This window comes from Pezoporus occidentalis, unplaced genomic scaffold (assembly GCF_034315485.1).
Source record: "Pezoporus occidentalis ecotype Australia unplaced genomic scaffold, CSIRO_AGI_Poc_V1 ctg1, whole genome shotgun sequence".
Lineage (NCBI taxonomy): Eukaryota > Metazoa > Chordata > Aves > Psittaciformes > Psittacidae > Pezoporus > Pezoporus occidentalis.
In genome coordinates, this window is record NW_026912778.1 from 15,845,118 (window position 1) to 15,853,979 (window position 8,862).

The following is an 8,862-nucleotide window of genomic DNA, read 5'->3' on the forward strand; positions in this document are numbered from 1 at the left end:
GCTTTTTGCTGTCCTGCCAACTTGCAGACCAGATAGAGTTCACATATACCTACAGGAAATTGGAAATAACCTGACAGGTTTAATTACCATCTCCCCTTTGCTAGCAATGAAAACATGGTTTATACTGCTGGGGAAAATATCCCTATATTGTTTCTTATTTTGCATGATGACAATAACTGGAATGACACTGATGCTGTATTCAACTGTGCATAGTTAAAACCAGACATAAATGTAGGAAGAATAAGCACAGAGCAAAAAAAACATCTGTTGCTTTCAGGAAAATGGGGGGAGAATCTGAATAGGTACAGCCTACTTGATTTTTGAATTAGGTTTATTAACCTTAGCAGAAAAGGGTTTTATGTGTTACAAAAGAAAAAAGCTGTAGAAAAAAAAGAAACAGATGTACCTAAACAGATGTAAATATATATGTATTAATTTTACAAGACACAGTAATAGTTTAGGTCATCAGGAAACTGTTCACAAAAAGCAATGCTGACTAGTGCCTTTGGTAAATAGGTCTATTATACATTATCCTGACAATTATCTGAGATTATTAATGCCTGTGTCTTAAATAGCCTATGTTGACCAAAGAATGCCCTTCATGATATCCAAAAAGCATGTCAAGGACTCGTTGTAAATGGCTTTATGATCAGGAAATCTGTCATGGTATGTGAAATATTAAAATGCAAAGTTAGTATCCCCTTAACAGATATTAGAATTCATACAGAAAAAATATTATTCTCTATATTCTACATTATTTTCTACACATATTCTATGCATAGATTTTTCTCTATTCTAATGTCTGCCTAGCAGACATGCCTACATGTCTAGCAGACATTAGAAGTTATAGAGAGAAAAATGTTTCCTAAAGCAAAAAAATTCTTCTCTACTAAACTGTTATCTAATATAATGTACTAGAGTTAGAAATTTCAAATTGGTATACCACGTATTAGCCTACAAACCATTTCTTGTTATAATATTGAAAAGCCATAGCAGCATTGTATTAAGTATGGTATTAATGAATTAAGTAATAGTTGAGCCAGAATACAGGCACTAGGTAGATAATCAGTCAGAGCTGGATTTGCCTTAAGCACTAAATATACTTTATTACACCATCCAAAGTGTTTTTATATGAAGAAAAAAAAAAGAGCAAATAACCTATATAGTGAGAAAACTTCATTTTTTTACCATGAACCAGTTTTGCATTCCCCCTTTAGATGTGTTTTTTATGCAAAAGAAAGAAAAAGTACCCACTTTGTAAACAGATGTCTATTTTTATTGGCCTTGATCCTTACTGTCTGCTGTGAGGTGCAGGGCTTATTTACACTCTAAAGCACTGGGAAAAACCCAAGTTTCACAGAGTCAGTCCCAGTGTTTCCCCCATTAGAAAAATGGTTTGTTTTTAGATCAACCAGTCTCCCTAGGCATAGAATAGATGTACACATCAACAATACAAAGTACTAATGAAGAAGTTTGTATGGCAGAATTAATGACTGTTGATGAGCATTAGTTCTTTAAATATTTAGAAAATAAATAATATTTTGCAAGGCAAATGGGGGACTGTTATTTGACTGCCGCTAAACAAAAAAATAGTCATAATGTTGAACATTATGACACTGGAATGCCAGGAAAGATGCAAAATGTTACTGCAGTTTGTAGAAGATAAGACCACAAATACTATTTTTTGAGACAAGCCTATGCCAAATAAGATCAGATTATACTAAAGGTAAGAGAATGAAGAGGTACGTATTGCACATTAGAAAAATCTTCAGCATTGCCTCATCAGAAAAAGGAAAAGAGAAATCAGGCACAAGTTACAAGAATAGCAGCAACTCAGAGAAAGAATGAAAGCACCACGGTCAGTCAGGTGGAGACAACATTATGTGGCTGACAAGAAAGCAAATGTATGTGCAGCTCAGTGCTGCTGCTTCTTGTATTTTTTCATAAACTTAACAGAGCATTTTACAGGGAGGATAAAACCTGCTGATCTGTGGAGCCATCCCAGCAGTGGCATTCCCTCATACTCAGCAGGGCTTTACTGCCTTTTTATCAGATGGTTTGTCAGGGAACTGGGCCAGCAGCTGCTTGTGCCAGGACCTACACAAAGAAGAATGTATACCATACTTTATATACTTCATATAGGATTTTTTCCACTTAAGTGTGAAAGCCATCATGACATTTATTGCTGGCTGCATGCATTTTGCTCAAGCATAAAATAAAGATATTTTTATCAGGAGGATCCAGGTTCAGCAGCACAGACCAAGAGGTTGCCTTGAGAATCACCTGAAGCTGGAAAATTCTATTTAAAAGCCCAGTCTCAAAGCCTGCACGCTGCTTTCTCCCCAGCCTGACCACACACATCAATTTCTAAGGCTAGCAATTGCACTGAGAAGCCCACATACTTCTCCCTTCATGGGAAGCAGCAACAGAACATCTGAAATATATAACATCTTTCTTGTACATCACCTTGCACAGTGAGGTTGTCCTCCCTGTTTTTTAAACCTATTATCCAGCTGCAAGTTCATTTATTTACTTTTGGTATTATTTTAGCATAGCTACTGAGCAGACTTCCAGGTCTTGATGAAAGATAAAAAAGCCCAATAAAAAATATCTAGGAGCCAGATCTCTACCCAATTGCAGAATGCCCCCGAAACCAGGTTCACAAGACACTTCATGAGTTAAACTGAAGGCTGCAGTTCTGCCACCATCACCCATGTCTAGGATCCATACGTGCAAGCTGTTGTGCTTGACACCAGTATCAGCTCTGATAGGTGATATATGCAAAATTAACTAAGGAATACTAAAACACTGGCAGACGTAATTACCAGGGAGAAAAAAAATCATTGCAGTGCTTATGAGACATTCAAATTTCTTTAGAAAAGGGTGAAAGGGTCAAAATGGAAGCTGGAAAGTGATACTCAACTAAGGAACTGGCTACTCTGACTCTTCTTGTATCCATAAATTTAGCAGTATTCTGCAAAATTCCTATGACTTGAGCATCCTTCCTGGCAATGTCACTGACAGTGGATGACAATAGCGTTTTGCTTTCCTAAAGCTAGAAATTGCCATAAGTCATTAATTTCTCTACTAAAATCCAAGAGATCACAAAGCCAGAAAATGCAGACCATGAACACATAGATTCACCGCATTGCTATTTCAGCACAGGGGATCTCTGATAGTGTTTAACAGAATATCAAGGGTAAGCATCACTGGAATGTTTTTGAAAGGCAACCTTTGAATTGCAAAAGAAGAAAAGAGTTCACTTTCTTCAGTTACCAACTCCAGAAGGTGTCAGCACATGGTATAATCAGTCTGTATTTTTCTGATTTAAATCACCCATTGAGAAGTCTGAAATCAGCCACTGACCATTTCATTACTCACATTTTTATTTAATTATTGACATTTGACTGCTTAATCATTAAAATTTGATAACTCATTATTACAAGGAGTTTTTTTTCTTCAACTTTAAAAGATAGTTTGGAAAAAAAGCCCAAGCTGCCTCTTTTCTGCTGATTGAGACCAACAATGCATGGTCCTACAAATGTAATTAACAGGGCTTAAATAAATCACAGCTGCAGTCAGGAAAAGGCATAAAACAGAAATCCAGGTGACCTCTTTGCTTGTAGATTGACAGGTTAACAAAAACTGCTGGGCTTAAACACACAGGAGAGAACTGAAACTTTTAAATGATAAGAGAACAATGGGTAACTGCAATTAATTGCTGAGAGGTGCAAAGCTGGCACCGCAGTCCCCAAGGGTGCAAAGAGTGGAGGCAGTATTCAGCACGAGCTCTATCCATAGAGCACTGAGACCAAAAGCAAACATAGAAAGCAGCATACACGAAGGTCACCAGATAACAATTTGAATGATTAAACACTGCTAGACACCTTCCTGGCACAAGTCCCAAAGCAAGGTTATCTTGTCAGCATTTGCAGGTCTACTTGTGACAGTACAGCTACCTGTTTCTCTTAAATTCTGGCACCAGCAAGGTTCCCCACTGGACCAAACCTCAGACGTGAGACCACTGATGGCCTTCCAGAAACAGCAATAAATGCATGCACAAAAGAGTAACTCAGCTCCCCAGGTGTTGAGCTGACCCCACCACCTCACTTTTGTCACAGAAACACATCCTCCTTTTGCCTCTTTGCGCAAGCAAATGTGGCACAGCCCATGCAAGCACCAGTGACCATATAGTGAAACCTTGCATGTACTGCCTCTGTTTCCCACCTGGTGAGTATCTCTCCCTGTCGAAATCCCCTTTTCCAGCACTAAAAGTCTGGGGTGGCAGAGCAGAGAGGCAGCTTTTAAGCAGTTGCTGTAAGGCTGATACTTGCACAGGGTCTGCAGAGCTAGGGTTAGGCAGGCTAATGCTGGCCCATGGAATCACAGTCTGTGGAGCTCTTTCCCTAACATATTATCCAGGATAATATTTATTGTTTATTACATTCTATTTTGTTAGACAGAGCCTTGGGTGACATGGTCTAGCATGAGGTGTCCCTGCCTATGGCAGGGGGGTTGAAACTGGATGATCTTAAGGTCCTTTCCAGTTCTCACCATTCTATGACTTAACAATACACTCCTGTATTTATATATACACAGTATTTTAATAAATGCATTCTTATAATAATTTCATAGGTCCTAATAATTAGAACCACAGGTGTAGACTTTACATTTGGAAAAATACTATTCGTGCTAGAACTCTGTATTTGTATCTTTGTTGGGTATAAAAAGAACAAGCAAAAAAACCCCGCAGGATTCTTTGGGGGATGGGGATTGTTTGTTCATTTGGAAGAGAGGATAGAAGGGACTTACTTAAACTGATTTACTAAATGGCAAAAGTTAAGAGTTTCCTAGGGTGTTTCCCATATTATACCCATTTTCCTTCTGATTCATTTCTGTGGATGAAACAAATTCATAGTCTGAAAGTGCTGAACTTACAATGTTCTAATGCTTTAAATTAGGAACTCAGTATTATATCCTAAATTACACAGTCCTGCCAAGCTGCAGTCAATATTAAAGCAAGCCTTGTCAATAGTTTTCTTGGAATATGTTTTGCTTTGCTGAAAACAAGGCTGAGAGTTGGGTTTTGCTATAAGAAATACTTTTTCTTTTGGAATCTAATCCAATTTCCTTCAAATTCAATTAGGGTTATCTAAAATATTAAATAAAAAATATTTTAAAATTCAGTTTTTCTGAAAATCCCAGACGTGTCAGTTTTAGGTATTTAGAACATCAGCTGGCTCTCAAAAATAAAAACTTTCATATTTTGGCTAAATGATTCCGAGATCTGAGGCTTTCGTGGCCCGAGCGAAGAAAATGCATGAGAGTAAAGTGAATTACAGACAACAGCTATAAACAGCAGGAGACATCTGTTTGACAGCCTCTGATTGACCAAAACTGCACAAATTTATCCAATGATAAACAAATGCATATGATATTGCACCCAAAACATTACTTAAAAATATTATTATTCATGAGATAAATACTAACAGGTTAGAGAATAGAAACACTGAAGTTGACTTAATGGGCAGTTAGGCAACATTTTTCTTCTTGTTTAGAAACAAAGGCTTGATTTGCCAGAGTAGTTGTGCTCTGCTCTGAAGACCAAATGATTCACTTCCTCACAAACCCAGTCAGTATTGTAACATCAGTATGCTTCATGCAGGCTGTAGCAGTGCAGGTCCAGCTGCAGTTCTACAGTATATAAATATTTATAATCTACATATATCTGTGTCTATGTAGTAGATACATAAAATTATGTTAATTAGCATAGCTGTGCAACTGAAGTAGGGGCAGGCTTAAGAATGACACTTTCTAGCAGCCACACAGCATGGAAAGACTTAACGGTGCTACTAACGCAGGGAACTTGCATTAGTATTTTGCATGAGGCAAAAGTAATGAATTGAAATTTTTAAGAGCCACACAATAAAAGACCATAATCAACAGCAGAGTCTGATACAATCTGTAAAGAACTGAGGCGAGGATGGTGAGGCACTGGGACAGGTTACCCTGAGAAGTTGTGGCTGCTCCATCCCTGGCAGTGTTCAAGGCCAGGCTGGACAGGGTGTACTGGAAGGCGTCCCTGCCCATGTCAGGGGGTTAGAACTAGATGAGCTTTAAGGTCCCTTCCAAAGCAAATCATTCCATGATTCTATGAACTGACTGCATATATGTAATAGAAAATCACTGCTTGGGCTTTTGTGGATTTACTGTTGGACACTTGGACTCCACTGTGCATTGCAGGATAATGTTACACTTGCCACATACAATGAATATCTGCAAAAAAGACATATGCATGACAAATTCAATATGCAGCTCAGTTGTGTGGCTGGGCAAAACTCAGCGAGTTTGGTCCCTGGAAGAAGTGGGCTTAGACCTCTGTGGTCAGTTGTGCCCTGTGTCATGGGAAAGTAGAAATACCAAAGAGTGTAAAACTCAGAGACACGAAGGTTCCCAAGGGTAAAAGTGGCATGTGAGACAGACTTGTCTGTGGGACAAAGAAACCTTAATGGGAAGAGCCAGTACTGCAGTGGACCCTGGAAGCAAGGAGTATGTTTTCATCACTGGCAAAAGTACAGCCACACATGAAATGATGGAAAGAACAGTGTCACTAATTCTGGGTTCCCAATTTAAAATATCTATGCTTTCTTTTTTTTGTGACTACTTAATGCTATGTAGTTATTCACACATTTAAAACATAACTGTCATCTGCAGCCAGTTGTAATGTTAAGCAATTTATTAACTGGATTTAATTAAAATTAATTAAAATCAGTTAAATTCCTAACTGAGGCACTACAAACAGAAGAACATGGAATTTAGGACCCCACGTGAACAGGTTAGTTAAAGTGAAGTAGAGGTACATGGAGATGGAAAGTCACTTACCAAGAACTGAAGTTTCTTCAAGGTATATAGTTTTCCATGCACAGTCACACACTCAGTGTACATATGTAAACAAAATCTTCAGTAAAAAAATCCTCTGACTCCAACATAACCCATAGGAAGCACACTCATTATCCCTGTGTGTCTCCACGGAAAAACAAGACTGACTTTAAAATCTCCGCTCCAAAATCAGTTCTTAAAATACTCTCCTACTCATGGTCCCTTGGCTTGAAGTGATTCAGATCATCTGCTGCACCAAGCAGGCCCTGCGAGACAAAAGTTACTGTCTGATGATCTGGTGCTGGATGAACAATACCAAGTCTCAATAATTTATTGACAAAAGAAGAGGGTAAAGAATAAAAAGGCCTTCCCACCAAAATATTGGAGGGGACTTCCCACAATCAAAAACAGAGTTCAAATCTGACTGCAAAATTGTGATCGGCCTGCCTCCAGGAGTCTTTCCAAGTCATGACAGTACAAAGCCACGCGTAACACTTGCATATTTGTGTATATTGCAAGGACCACCTTAGTATGCAGTCATGTTCACATAAGCACAGACTCCTGTCTTATCCAGTGCTGACAAAATGTCAAGTGTAAGCAAAGTAGAGTAAGCAGTAGACCTATCTGCAGGTCAGCTGCCAATTGTCAGATCTAGGACAATACTTGCAAAGCCTGGCTTGCAGTGCACAATTAAAGGAGATGTTTCTCATATTCAGTATGACAGCCAAAGAACAAAGTGCCAAAGCTAGAGTGAGCTGCAGGAGCAATCCTCCTGCCCAGGAGAACTGCCCTTCACTGACCAGTCTCTGCAGTAAGGATGAAGAGCCATCCCAAGCACCTGAAAATGGACAACTATTGTCACAAGAAGAGAATCTGAGAGCAGCCTAGAGCTGAAATGGCATTACCCCATACTGGCTTTGGATATGGACTACAGCAAATCGAAAGTGACTTCCCAAACCAGTCAAACTGCAATTAGTCAATAAGCACCCTGCAGATTAAATGATGTAAAATGCAGCTCAACAGCTAATGCCACTGTTACCATTCTGTTTGGCAAATAAAAGCATCTGGCGTCCTATCAAGAGTCACAAATGGTTCTTCATCATCTCTTTTGCTCTGACGGTGTAGAATGGTTCCATGAAAACAGTGGGGATGAGAAAAAATGACTTGAGTGACCCTTCTGGCTTACAGGGCATCTGCCTCTTACTGACACAGCCCCTGAAGAGTGCCAGGAAAGGTGAGCTTTAATGCAATGGGAATCCATCCTTTAACTGTTAGAAAGGGTGTTCCAGCAGGCAGGCATTGAAGGGGATGTAATCCCAGGCCACACGGAGCCTTTCTGAAGAAACATTTGTGTGTTTCAGAGCTTACCTACTTTTTGTTTGCTCCATCTTATCTGAGGAAACACAATCACCCGAAGCATGGAGTTTGTCAAATATCAGGTGTTGGTATCAGGATACAAGACCCCAGTAACTCGTGACAGTGTTCAGCAGGCTGTGGGGGTGGTTCAAAGATTAATTGATTTGCCAGGAAAAACAGGGGGTTTTAGTACAACCCACCCTTGTGCTGTCAACAGGGGATGTTGGAACAGGGTGGCTGGGAAGAACATCAAAACCCACATGAACAAGCTGAGGGTTCCTGTTCTTCCTCAGAACATGAGTACTGCATGAACCAATGACTGCCAAAGCTTCTGGGCTGAGAGCAGCATGGCACCATTCATCATTATAGTCCCCAGATGGACCAGCGTAGGCTACTGCAAAATATCTACCAAGCTGGGAACAGGATCCTGAATGAACAAGAAGAATCAGCCTCATTTTTTTTTCTTAGCAATTTACGTAATCTGATAATTCTGTAAAGTCCAAGATTTCTCCTCAAGAAAGGTATGAAAAAGTGCCTTATTATGAAAAGTGCCTTATTTGACACCAGAAGCAGAAATGGGAAACAAAAGCTCTTATCTTTCGATCTTCCTGGCATAAAGGGCCATGT